The following is a 13,441-nucleotide window of genomic DNA, read 5'->3' on the forward strand; positions in this document are numbered from 1 at the left end:
AGGTGTGGTCCGCATCCTTAATAGTGCTTTGTTTATTGAAAATCTTGCAATTTTCACCCAAGTCAATTGCATCCAGGTTGCATGCTTCCCAAGTTGTATATTTCTTACTATATAAAATGACAAATCTTTGTTAAGTAATCCTTGTAGGAACAATGATACATGCCTCTCCTCGGTTTGAATTTCCAACTCCAAGAATCTATTGATGTATTGCCTCATCCAACTCACACAATTTCTCACGGTTTTTATGAGGGCCATGCCAAGGACCACCGGTTGTACCATCTTCAAATGGATACACTGTGATCCTTGATATCCCTCCCACTTGAGACCAACACCAAGACAGGGCTCCTCTTGCTCTTTGATGCCAGCTCAAGGGGGTGATAACATTCACTTTATTCATACAAATCCCTTAGCCCCAAAACACCTTTGTTTACTGGTCCAACTTTCCATCAAAGTCATCAAATTAAATTTGAACTCAACCTTCCAGGGTCAGCTGGTGGGAGTTCTCTAATTCACCCTTGGTTCAAGGTCACTAACTCTTTTCTCTTGGTTATGACTAAGCATAGTCGTCGGTGTGTTCCCCTAAGATGAGTGTATTTACAATCTACACGAATCCCTCGTTCCCAAGTTTGACTCCCACGGGTTTGCCAAAAAGTGCAAAAAATTGACAAAAGTAAATAATCATGATTATTTACTACTGCTATAGAGAGATACCATTTTTTACTTTTGAACTTGTACAGTGTTAGACCAGCATAATACAAGGCCATCGGGAAATTTTGGGTTCAATCGGATCCCAGTTGGTAGACGTTGACTAAGTTTCTAGGTTGCAGATTAATCTTTTGATTTTTGCAAAGTCGAGTCTAAAAATCTCAACCGTTGACTAAGTTAGCTCAATTTGAATTGATATACATAGACCAATCACAATAGTTAGCAAAAACTACACAGTCTTTGTGAAAGAATAGCTAGCTTGATCAAAATTGATACACGAATCAGGTTGCAAACAAGGAATCGGCAGCTTGACAGAAGTTGCAATCAAGTCACATATGCAGTTGTAGGTGCACAAATTGATTGGTAACAGAGTATTAATCAATCTGTCAGCACTAAATATTAAAATATAATATAATCAAACACATAAACACATGTAAAGGTCAAAAACTTAAACAAGTTTGGGGTCGCTAAGTTAATGGTCGAAAGGCAGTAGAGGTCAACTATTAATACCATGGGCAAGCTTCTCAATTTTCTCTGGTCAATTAAGTTGTTTAATTGCGAGAGCCAAGTATTTCATGTCTGAGGGGGGTTGACTAGAGGCTATACCTAGAAGACCTTGTAGTTAAGCTATGATAAAAGGAATTGCTCATGAAATCATCGCTTGAGTTATTTCCTTTTCTTTGACCCCCCAAAGTATTTTCACATTGATTCAATTTTGATGCGCGTGCTTATTTTGTATGCCTTGGGTTTTTTGCTTTTCAAGGAAAATCACCCACACTAGGAACCTCTAGGGCTCTAGTACCATAGGCAATACATGTGAGTGAAGTACCAAATTAAGATTTTACATTGTGGCACTTTTGGTTTTTTTTGTTTATTCGTAATCAGCATTTTAATTTTGTAACTTTGGGGGGTCATATAACACTGCTACCCTCACTAGGCTCATCACACTAGTAAACTCCCTTTATAATACTTAAGCTAAATGTCAATAGGGACTAAGCCCACTGGAAAGCCCTAGTACATTGCACACAATGCTGCCTAGATCAGATTAAGAACCTAAAGTAACCATTGATTATTAGGAAGGCATTCCCCATGTGGTATTAAGAGAAGATCTATAACTCCTAACGTGGTCAAACTAGCTTAGTCAGACTGCTTGATTATGAAAACTAGGCAAGGGACTATAACAGAAATTTATATAGAATCTAATGTTTAATCTAAGCAAATGTGCAGAATATTGTACTACCAATCACATTTAAAGCAGAAAAACATGGATGCAAAAACAAAGACAAGGGGCAATGCTAATGGTCAAGAAACATCTGTTTGTGTTTATGATCATGCTTGATTTGAAGAGTGAATGAGAGAAAGATTCCATGAAGTTCCAAATCCTAAGAACAACAAGACATTTCTGTACACACTACAAAACACAAAGAATACCTCTAGGAGGCACATTAGTGGGAAGAGGTACCAACCCTTATTGAACACAATCAAACAACATAAGGAACCCTAACCTAATTATTTGCACTCCCCCTAGAGAGCCAAGGGAACAAGATATTATAGAGATGGGGAGGTAACCCTAAGGCTAAACCCCTATCCTCATCATTATAGAGAAAAACAAAGTCATCATCTGTGAGACCATACGTGCCATCTGTGTAATCATGTAAATCTTCTTCATCATTAGAGGCACCAATGTTTACTAAGAAGGTCACTAGACGTCTATAGTCATCTTGGTCAAAAGGGCAGGCTTGTGAATGGGAGAGACACTCTCTAAATAGTATGGATCAGTTGTGGTCCAGCCGTGGTCAAGAGACATATCAGCCATTCTAACTCCTTGAAATTCTTCTCACATGCTAGCGTATCTACCAAATCCCATTCACAGGCAAGCACCGGAAAGACTATGTAAAGCACTTGTGAAAAGTAAAGGGGTACCTCTCACCCAAGGTAGGAGTGGATGACTCTAGCGTACTAGCCATATATGTACACACAGATAGATGATGGCTAGAGCGCAAAAATTATAAGGGTCGTGTTAAAAGGTCATGTCCTTGTGCATAATGTGTTTTTATGATTTTGTGTCATATATAGAACTTGAAGGTTTCCAGATTTTTATTTGGTGGCTCTTGCTCTTTTACTTTTTTATTTTTGGCTTTTGTGAGTATAAGGCCTTATATATACATTCCCTAAGATTGGAGATTGAGAGGTTAGGGAGGAAGATAAGAGGGGAGTGAGTGAATGATGAATGTCAGCAAACACTCCCCCCTTCCTTGGGTAGATCATACCTTTTGGAATGATGTCGTCACCTTTTGAAACCAATTGTTCCAAGTTGTCATGGGTGAAGACTTTGACCAATAGTTTTCGACCACCCTATGAATTTTATCTAGCTACAAGGGTGGTAAGTTACTATCTCATGATTTTATTTGCAACGTTGTTGTAGGTGGTGAACTTACAACGGGAGGTGCAAACTCTTTCTTGTTTGCATGGATATGTACAATGGTAGGTGGAGGTTGTGTCAAAGCTTCTATATTTGTATATGAACTACATGAAGAGCAAGAAGCTTCATTCATTTTTTCTATGGTTGAGATGAGCAAAACAAGCCTTTTTCGCTTGGGTACCCAAACTAGCTCCAGATCAGGTGTATAGTGTTCTGTGATCTTTCCTTTCCCACAATCTTCAATCAGCTTTATCGTCACAATATTTGACTCACATGGATCAAGTGACAGTAAGAACACAATTTACGATTTGGCACCCATATTTGATCATTTCCTTGATAGTATCCTCGGGCTTCCAATAGTCGTTTAGGAATCCAATGTAATGTTTTCTTACATTTCTAGGAGCGAGTGGGACGTTTCTTACAAAGCTCCTGTTTTTTAGCATTAGCCATGTTCCTGTAGGGAACCACTTGTATGTTCTCTTCACTATATTAGGATGGGTCTTGTGTGTCTCAAGCTTTGTTTCAACTACAGAAGTTAAAGCTCTAGGGAGTTGGGCTATAGGGACATATGGTTTTATATCCTCGGGAAGTAATAGCTCAGGGACTATGGCTTGGGTGGCAGAGCTAAGAGTTGGTTTATGCGTTGTAACACTCCCAATCCCCCAATCAATAGTGAATTTGGTGGCTATCATCCACGCACGTCCTATGTTTATACTGCCTTCCATAGTTCCAATAGGCATGACAAAAAAGTCTTGAGTCACAACCCCATTGTCATAATTGACAAAAGTGTGCCAGATTCCAAAAACCGAAGTTCTTTTCTTGGTGACACCCTTGACTTGATAGAGATGGCTTCTCCAACTGACACCACACTCCATATAACAGATTATATTTAGCACCCGTGTCTAACAAGGCGTTATATAGCACTTTTCCATAAGTGTTATTTAGTTCAATGGGGTATCGTAGAGGTGTGTCAGAGTCTAACCAATCATCCTCTATTTCAAAATGGAATGCATGTGTAGCTTTAATATTGACCTCTCATTGGCGCCTTATGCATTGTTGTCGCTCCTTAGCCTCAGCTTTTGAGCTTGTATCTTCTTCAACTCTACCTGTGCCTTGGCTGCCTTTCTTTGATGGATGGCATGTAGCTCCTCTTGGCTTAAAGGATCGTAATATCTTTTAAATTTTCTCCCATTGAGGAATCCAACGGTTTCAACTCCATCAAGAGTCTCCACACGAATAGTACCTTGTGGGGTAATTTTACATACTCTATATGGTCCTTTTCCCGCATATTTCAACTCTTTCTTCTTGTTTTGCACTCCACACATAATGATTTTATCACCAACATTGATATCTTTGTTCTTTAGATGACGGTGTCGTGCTGTGACACGTACATAGTGGGAACGCATGCTACAAGATCTATCTTGTATTTTTTTAGATACATAATTATATTTCCTATAGTGTACATATGTATATTTAAGTATAATAATAAGCCTTCTATCTCATCCTATTATTTTTCTCAAGGGTAACATATCCTTACTTTACCATCAGAAAATACTATGGGAAAAGCATCAATAGCTCCGCCTCTTTAACTTGGGGCAAAAAGCATTGATTCTTTATTTCTGCTATTTCATTATCATCTCACACCCTAGCTAGATCCTATATCTAGGGTAAACTCCAATATATATATATTCTATGTATTTTTTATACTTTTCTTATATTTCTTTTCAAATAGCTACTAGGAGAGAATCAAATCATAGTGGGACACTAGGTGACATGATTTCAAAGATACACTTAAATTAATGCATTATTGCAAGCATGATTACAAAACTTTGTCAAGTAGCAATGTCATGCTTTCATATGGCATGAGGTGTCCTTTGGAATTAAATGAAAGTCTAGGCTAAGGAGACCACATGAAGACTTTTGCTGCCATAAATGGACCCTATTTTGATGAATTTTTTACACAAGGTTCCAATCCGAATTGGAAAACGATTTTAAAATGAAAATTGTAGCTAATGAGATGAAGTTTTTGCCCATATTTTTACTTTTTTATTTGAAGCCACGGTTGAGGAGATATGATCAAAATACTGGACCCCAGTCTGCCCACATCATGCAGGGACAGCTCATTTCCAACTTTTCCAATTCCTATTCACAATGGCTCCTCTCTTCTTGTGTAAACCCTTGGGGGTTCCCTTCACCTATAAAAGGGGACCTCTTTTTCCTTGGAAGGAACTCAAGCATTCAAGCCATTGATGAGAGGAATTCTCGAGGGAGTGAGTAGTAATGCCTAATTGTACTTAGCCATTAACATAAGCCCAAGCCTACACTTTCTCCTAGAGTGAGACTAGCCATTCTTGCAACAAGCTAACCTTGGAAGATCAACTCTAATCAAAGAAGGTCTTGCACTTGGTGTATCAATCAAAGTGGAATTATCCACTCTTCTTCTCTCTCCCATCAATAATGGTGCCGAAGGGTTTCAAGTAAGATGTGTTCTACATTGATGTTTTCTTGATTTCTTGTTGTTTTCATTTTCATCTCTAATCCAACACACACACATATATATATATATATATATATATATATATATATATATATATATATATATATATATATATATATATATATATATATATATATATATATATATGTATCTAATCTCGTCTCCTTAACCAAACCTATCTCTCTCATTCTTAGTAATTCATCCTCTCTAGGTTCTCTTGCTACAGGTACATCTCTCCCCGCAGTATCCTTATTGCCTACGGGCAAGAATAGGGCTTGGGAGGGAAACTTCTCATCTCTTCACTTCTCTCAAATCTACATTTCTCACATACTATCGTAGATGAATAACCCACATGATGATCATTTCTATCGCTTTCACTCTGTACGATCTATTAGAATTAACGTATGGATTAGCAGTAAAATACACTTTCAACAACGTATAGTGTTTCTCTTCGGCCCTGAAAGGCTCAATGAAATACTTCTATCACTGGATCCCATCATACTACCTCTCATAGACTATAATTTTTCTTTTGATGTAAGCGTAGTTATCTTGCTATGAACCAAGAGGATTTGTACACACACTTAATCCCAATCACTAGACAAAATATATATATTATGGTAAGCACAAAACTACAATTCCAAAGAACAATTCGTAGCCTATTTGGTCAGCCAAGATTGAATGCCATTAACTCATCCATTAACCCTTTCATATTACCCATGATACGATATGACCATAGCCTTGATGTTTTCATCTTCGTATTGTTTTGACATTCTCTTTTGCGTTCTTTCTTTGTGTGTGTGAGTGCAAGAGAGAAAGAGTGAGTCTTCTTTGATTGCACTTCTTTCCAAACCCTATTCTTCATGGCATCTATGGTTTAACTCCTTCATATAGTTTTTGTTGAGTTCTCTCACAAACTCTCACTGCCATAAGCCCGGTGCTTTCCTGGCAAGACCGCAAATTTCTCGACATATTTTTGGTGAACCCAACGCGAATCTGCTAGGGTGAGAGTTTGTGGGTAACCATGGATGATCATGTTGAGCAACAGGGTATGCATTTTGACCCAGCAACAATGCAAATGTTTCAAGCATTTTCAATGTTCATGCAACAACAACATGCTACTGAAAGAAGGGAGATTTCAGCAACGAAGACCATACAAGCGGTCGTCAACAGAATGGATCAGTTCAATGGCAAAGATGTAACCAAGTACTTACGCGATTATGTGAAGGAGATGGAGCTGCATCGCGTGTCAGAAGGTGAGATGATTCAAAGCTTTGAGCTAGTTGTTGCTCCAGAAATTAGGGAGCATGTTAGGGCAATTAAAGATGGGCATGGGAGAAATTGGGAAGAGCTCAAAGTAGCTTTAAAGGAGGAATATTTCATGGAGGACTCTGAGAGAGTGACCAAAAGGACATTCTTAGAATGGGTAGTCAAGCCAAAGCAAGGACTATCAATAACAGAACTACTTAGGGAATTTGAGCGGCGCTATGCACAACTCACAAGGACTGAAAGGGCCACACTAGATGCAGAGAAGACAGATCTTTTCTTACAAGCTGCAAGTAAAGAGTTTCAAGAAAATTTGGAGCTTCTTCTTGAAGATAAAGATGCTGAGCAAGGACTAAAGACCGATTGGAATGAGGTTGAAGGTGTTGTCTCACTGCTTGCCAAACGACAAAGAAGAAGGGACAAGATGGTACTAAACACTACAAGTCCTTCCACCTCAACTCCTGACAAAATGGTAAAGCCTACTTTTATCGCTCCTAAGTTTGATGAGTCCATGCTAGATGAGCTTGTGAAGGGAATGCGTGACTTGAAGGTGAAGCTTGCAAAGCTTGAAGAAAAAGGCCAACCATCAGGGCCACTTCCTAGGCAAACACAACAGCCCAAAGAAGGGTTTGTTAATAGATGTATTTGGTGTGATAGTACAGACCATGTAAGAAGGGATTGTGATGATTTTAGTGATGCTTTGTCAAAAGATGTTGTCTTTTTTAAGGATGGTAAAATCCACTTAAGAGAGACAGGTCTACCCTTGAGAACTAACTTTGGGAAGAGGGGAATGCAAACCTTAGTTGAAGATGTGGCAACCAAGCATGCCACCTCTTCAGTTGAGGCAACTACTTATGGAGTAAAAATTGAACATTTTTGTGATGAAGAGGTGAGTGACCATCATGGTCAAATTTGGCCAAATGTCATGCAATTAGCTAAAAAGGGAAAGCTTAAAAAAGAGATTCTACATGAAGCAGGTGATTGCATACGTCTAGAAACAGGATGGAATGATCCAGTGGACTCATTGTCAGTGCATGCCTACATTACAAAATGCCAACAAAATGAGGCAATTGTAGAAGAGAAGCGCAGACGTGAGAATGCTGATGAAGGACCATCAAAAAGAGCTTCTAGAAGTGTGGGAAGAAGCGACTCAATGCCTTCTCAAACACCCTCAACACAACGAGCATCTCCACCTGAAGTACTCATGGAGGAGTCTACAACAGGAAAGAAGAAAGAGCCAACGAAAGGTAAGACAAAAGGCCCAACTTATAAACTACAATCTGATATTGAGGTTGCTACAGATTTAAAGAAAGTCTTGGAGGAAAGGATCTTGAATAGCAAGATTGAGTTCACTCTGGGAGAAGTTCTTGGCATTGCAAAGCGTGAATTCCACAAGGAGATCATTGACATCATCAAGAGGAAGAGGCAAACCCTTGCTGAAGTTTCTCATCCACAGGTTGAAGGGGAAACCTCAGACACAAGGGATGCAACTGCAAAATAAGGAGAATGATGGAGCTATGGTAGGATGCTACCAATCTAGTGGGAGAGTGAAGCAAGTGCATTTCTCAAATGATGATGAAGAAGTTGAAGATATTCCTAGGAGTTACTATTCACGAAGTCATTGGGCAAGGGCTACTACAGAAACTTTGGTCAAGGTAGGTGATCTTGAAGAGCCATTTGTTGCCTTGATTAACCATGGTTCAGAAATAAAAATAATGTCAAAGAGTCTCTACAACAAGTGCAAATGGCCAATGGACACAGATCATGGTTGGATGGTAAAAGTGGCAAACAATTCATCCGGTGAATTGTATGCAACATGTCCAGGTGTGAAGGTGACAATAGGTGATGTAAAGATTGACCAAAACTTCTTTGTACAGGATACATCTTCATATCATCTCATCCTTGGACAACCCTACATTGTGGGAGTTCGAATGGAAACAAAGGTTATGGACGATGGTTCAGCATATGCTAGAATACGTAGCAAAGATGGTAAACGAGCTATCCAATTTCTCACAGTCTGTGTAAACCATGAAAGAAATCGTGACAACCTCAGAGAACATCCTCTACCAAAGGTAAGCAAAGAGTTTCATGATCATAGAGAAATGATGGGTTTTGGCCAAGTACCATTGTAAAGCGGGATTGCAGTGGTACAGAAAGAAAAAGGGTCTCGCCTGGTCCAAAAATAGGTGAAACTTTCTCGATGAGCTCCTTGGTAACAAGGAATGGATCAGTATGTTTTACAAAACTTGAAGATTTGAAGAGATATGAGAGGCATTATGTGCATAATGTACAAATAGGCATGAAAAAGAGTGGGTTGCTAAAGCCTACTGAAAATGTTTTGGGTTTGTGTGAACAAGTTTCTTTTGTAGATACTATGGGTGAGCTTGATGCTATAATGAGGTCTAGTTTGCATCTTGAAAATGAAGTTGTGGAAGTTTGCTCTATGGAAATGTATCAAGTAATAGAAGCCTTTAAAGAAAGCCAAACAGTTGGCCCAGAAGTCCATGTTGAAACTAAATACAAGAGTGTAGCAAAGAAGGTGAAACCAGTAGCTTCACCCTTACCACCCAACAACAAGGACAAGATTGAACAGGCTTCTTTACAACCAAGTTTGCGGAATCCTAAAAAGATCAGGCATACCTTCACAAAGGAGTCCTTTCAAGAGTTGCAGATTGGTTGCGAAGAGTTTCTAACACACGAGGAGACAAAGTGCTTCAAAGAAATGCTTTCAAAGCATGGTAAGGCTTTTGCATTTGAGCCACATGAGATAGGATGTGTTGATCCTTATATTGTAGCTCCTATGGTAATTTTCACAATACCTCATGTGCCTTGGAATCTGAGGCCTATTCCGGTTCCAAAGGCTCATTTGCCAAAGTTAGTAGAGCTACTGAATGAGAAAATCAAAATGGGAATCTTGGAGCCTTCTTGTGCTCCATACTCAAACAGGTGGTTCACAGTTCCAAAGAAGAATGGTTCTCTACGCTTCATCCAAGATATGCAACCAGTGAACAAGGTGACAATTAGAAATGTAGGTACAGGTCCAATTGTGGATGAATTTGCAAAGGCGTTTGCAGGGAGGGCAATCTACTCAATGGGGGATCTCTACTCAGGGTATGATCAATTTCAGCTTGCAATCGAAAGCAGAGACTTGACAACCATGAGGACACCTTTGGGTTTGGTAAGGATGTGTACCTTGCCACAGGGAGCAACCAACTCGGTTGCACATATGATGAATGGGATGAATAAGGTCTTACGTGACTTTATTCCTCAAATCACAATGCCTTTCATTGATGATTTGCCTATCAAAGGATGTGAAGAAAGTGACAAAGATGAAGCTTTGGATCTCAAGGGATGTCGCAGGTTTGTGGTAAATCACATAAATGATTGTGATAAAATTTTGTCTAGGTTGGAAGAAGTGAATCTTACATTGTCAGGGAAAAAGTCTATGTTTGGTGTCAAAGAAGTGCTCATTGTGGGGCACATGTGCGGGCCATATGGTAGGAAACCTTGTCCATCAAAGGTAGATTCCATCCAAAGAATGAAAGAAACATGCACTAGCATCACTAAGGTTAGAAGGTTTCTAGGAGCATGTGTCTTCTATGTTATTTGGATTCCACATTATGCACATGTAGCTGATCCTCTTTATCAGCTGCTTAGAAAGAATCAAAAGTTTGAATGGACAGAAGCACATGTAAAATCCATGAAAAAGCTAAAGGAGTTACTCCAGTCAGCAACGACTTTGAGAAAGGTAGACTATGAGTGTCAAAGGCCAGTGATTGTGACAGTAGATACCAGTCCTACAGGGATTGGATGGGCAATAGGGCAAGATGACAAAGAAGGACACAGATATGTGGTAAGATTTGGAGAAAAGGTACTAAGTGCTCGCCAAAGAAACTATCCACAGATAAAGAGAGAGTTATGGGGTATGGTTACAGCCTTGAAAAGTGGGAAAGAGTCCCTAATTGGTGCATGTGTGGTTGTAGAAACAGATTGTCTACCACTTCTTGGGATGATTACAAGCTGCTCAACACCAGACATTGCTATGTTGCGGTGGATTGCCTACATTAAGTCCTTAAATCCCGAGTTTAAGCACATTGCAGGTAAAGACAATACAGTGGCAGATATGCTATCAAGGGCAAGGTATGAAGATGAGTCACAAATGATTGATGAGGAAGATGATGTAGGCACAAAATTCTATTCTATCTCTCATGTCAAAGGTAACAATGTCTGCATGACTAATTCACTTGAATTGTTCTTGAAAGATCTTTATGAAGGTGATTGGCTTTCTATTGGAAGGTACTTGAGTACTCTAACAAAACAAGATGATTGGTCTGAAAAAGAATTCAAGAGGATATGCAGGAAAGCATATGGGTACTTTTTAAGGGATGGTTACTTGTGGAAGCATCCTAAACAAAAGGGTGCTACACCAGAACGGGTTATATGTAAAAAAGAGACTCAAGTAAAGCTCATGCAAGAGTTTCATGAGAGTCTATGGGCTGGACACAGGGGTGTGTGGGCAACCTTCTCCAAGTTGAAAGAAAAATACTGGTGGAAGGGTATGTATAAAGATGTATCTCAGTTTGTAGAGTCATGTGTAACTTGTCAAATGTATTCAAATGTTCGACATCGTGATGGATTGCACCCTACATATCCACTAGCCATGCACTATAAATGGGTTGTGGATCTAGTCACGATGCCTTTAGGACTGTGGCAGATGAGATACTTGGTTCTTGCACGAGAGGACCTAACTAACCAGGTTGAAGGAAGAGCAATAAGAGCTAAGACCACAGAAGCTGTGTGCAAATTCCTTCTTGATGAGGTGATTTGCCGTTATAGTTGTGTGGGAAAAATCACTGCAGATCGAGGTGAACTGGATGCCGAAGAAGCAAGGGAGTTCTTTTCTAGATTAGGGATCAGGCTTTCTCTTACTACAGCTTACAACCCTGAAGGCAATGGAAAGAGTGAAAGAGGGCATCCTCCTATCATCAAAGCTTTGGCCAAGGCTTGCGAAGGAAGAGTTGGTGAGTGGCCAAAATTGTTACCATATGCTTTATGGGCTGATCGTACAACACATAGCTCAGTAACTGGCTACATGCCTGCAGAGCTAATGCATGGTCAAAAGCCAGTGATGCCGATTGAGGATACAATTCCCACATGGAATGTACTACCTTGGCAAGAGGGGCTCGGTAGGGAAGATCTCTTTGCACTGCGTATAAGGCAGCTAGAGAGAAGACCTGGAGACATTGAAGCTGCAAAAGAACGACTCAAAAATGCAAGGTTAAAAAACAAGGACTATTTTGATAAGCGACATCGACTCAGGAGCAAAGCAATTGACAAAGGTGACTGGGTTTTAGTGTATGATAGTAGCCTTGATAACCAGCACACAGTCATGCGTAAGTTCTCGAAAAGATGGTTTGGACCGTATGTTGTAAAGCATATGCATGAAAATGCTACTTACAGCTTGTCTGAACTAGATGGTACAGAAGTAAAGATTCCCATTGCAGGAAAAAGGATTAAAATGTTTAAGAGAAGAGGAGATAGTGATCTAGAAGATATTGATGAGGAAGAAGAGAAAAACACAGGTGAAGATCAAAGTGAACATGAAGCTCTGGAATCATCCAGTGAAGAAGAAGACAAGGCGGATGTACAAGAGGTCTAATCTTACAAAGAGACAATGTGGCACATACCGGAGGATGTGCAGGTTTAGAGGGGGTGGATGTCGTGCTATGACACGTACATAGTGGGAACGCATGCTACAAGATCTATCTTGTATTTTTTTAGATACATAATTATATTTCCTATAGTGTACATATGTATATTTAAGTATAATAATAAGCCTTCTATCTCATCCTATTATTTTTCTCAAGGGTAACATATCCTTACTTTACCATCAGAAAATACTATGGGAAAAGCATCAATAGCTCCGCCTCTTTAACTTGGGGCAAAAAGCATTGATTCTTTATTTCTGCTATTTCATTATCATCTCACACCCTAGCTAGATCCTATATCTAGGGTAAACTCCAATATATATATATTCTATGTATTTTTTATACTTTTCTTATATTTCTTTTCAAATAGCTACTAGGAGAGAATCAAATCATAGTGGGACACTAGGTGGCATGATTTCAAAGATACACTTATTTTAATGCATTATTGCAAGCATGATTACAAAACTTTGTCAAGTAGCAATGTCATGCTTTCATATGGCATGAGGTGTCCTTTGGAATTAAATGAAAGTCTAGGCTAAGGAGACCACATGAAGACTTTTGCTGCCATAAATGGACCCTATTTTGATGAATTTTTTACACAAGGTTCCAATCCGAATTGGAAAACGATTTTAAAATGAAAATCGTAGCTAATGAGCTGAAGTTTTTGCCCATATTTTTACTTTTTTATTTGGAGCCACGGTTTAGGAGATATGATCAAAATACTAGACCCCAGTCTGCCCACATCATGCAGGGACAGCTCATTTCCAACTTTTCCAATTCCTATTCACACTGGCTCCTCTCTTCTTGTGTAAACCCTTGGGGGTTCCCTTCACCTATAAAAGGGGA

The sequence above is a fragment of the Adiantum capillus-veneris genome, chromosome 16, assembly GCF_014529385.1.
Source record: "Adiantum capillus-veneris isolate H3 chromosome 16, ASM1452938v2, whole genome shotgun sequence".
Taxonomy (NCBI): domain Eukaryota; kingdom Viridiplantae; phylum Streptophyta; class Polypodiopsida; order Polypodiales; family Pteridaceae; genus Adiantum; species Adiantum capillus-veneris.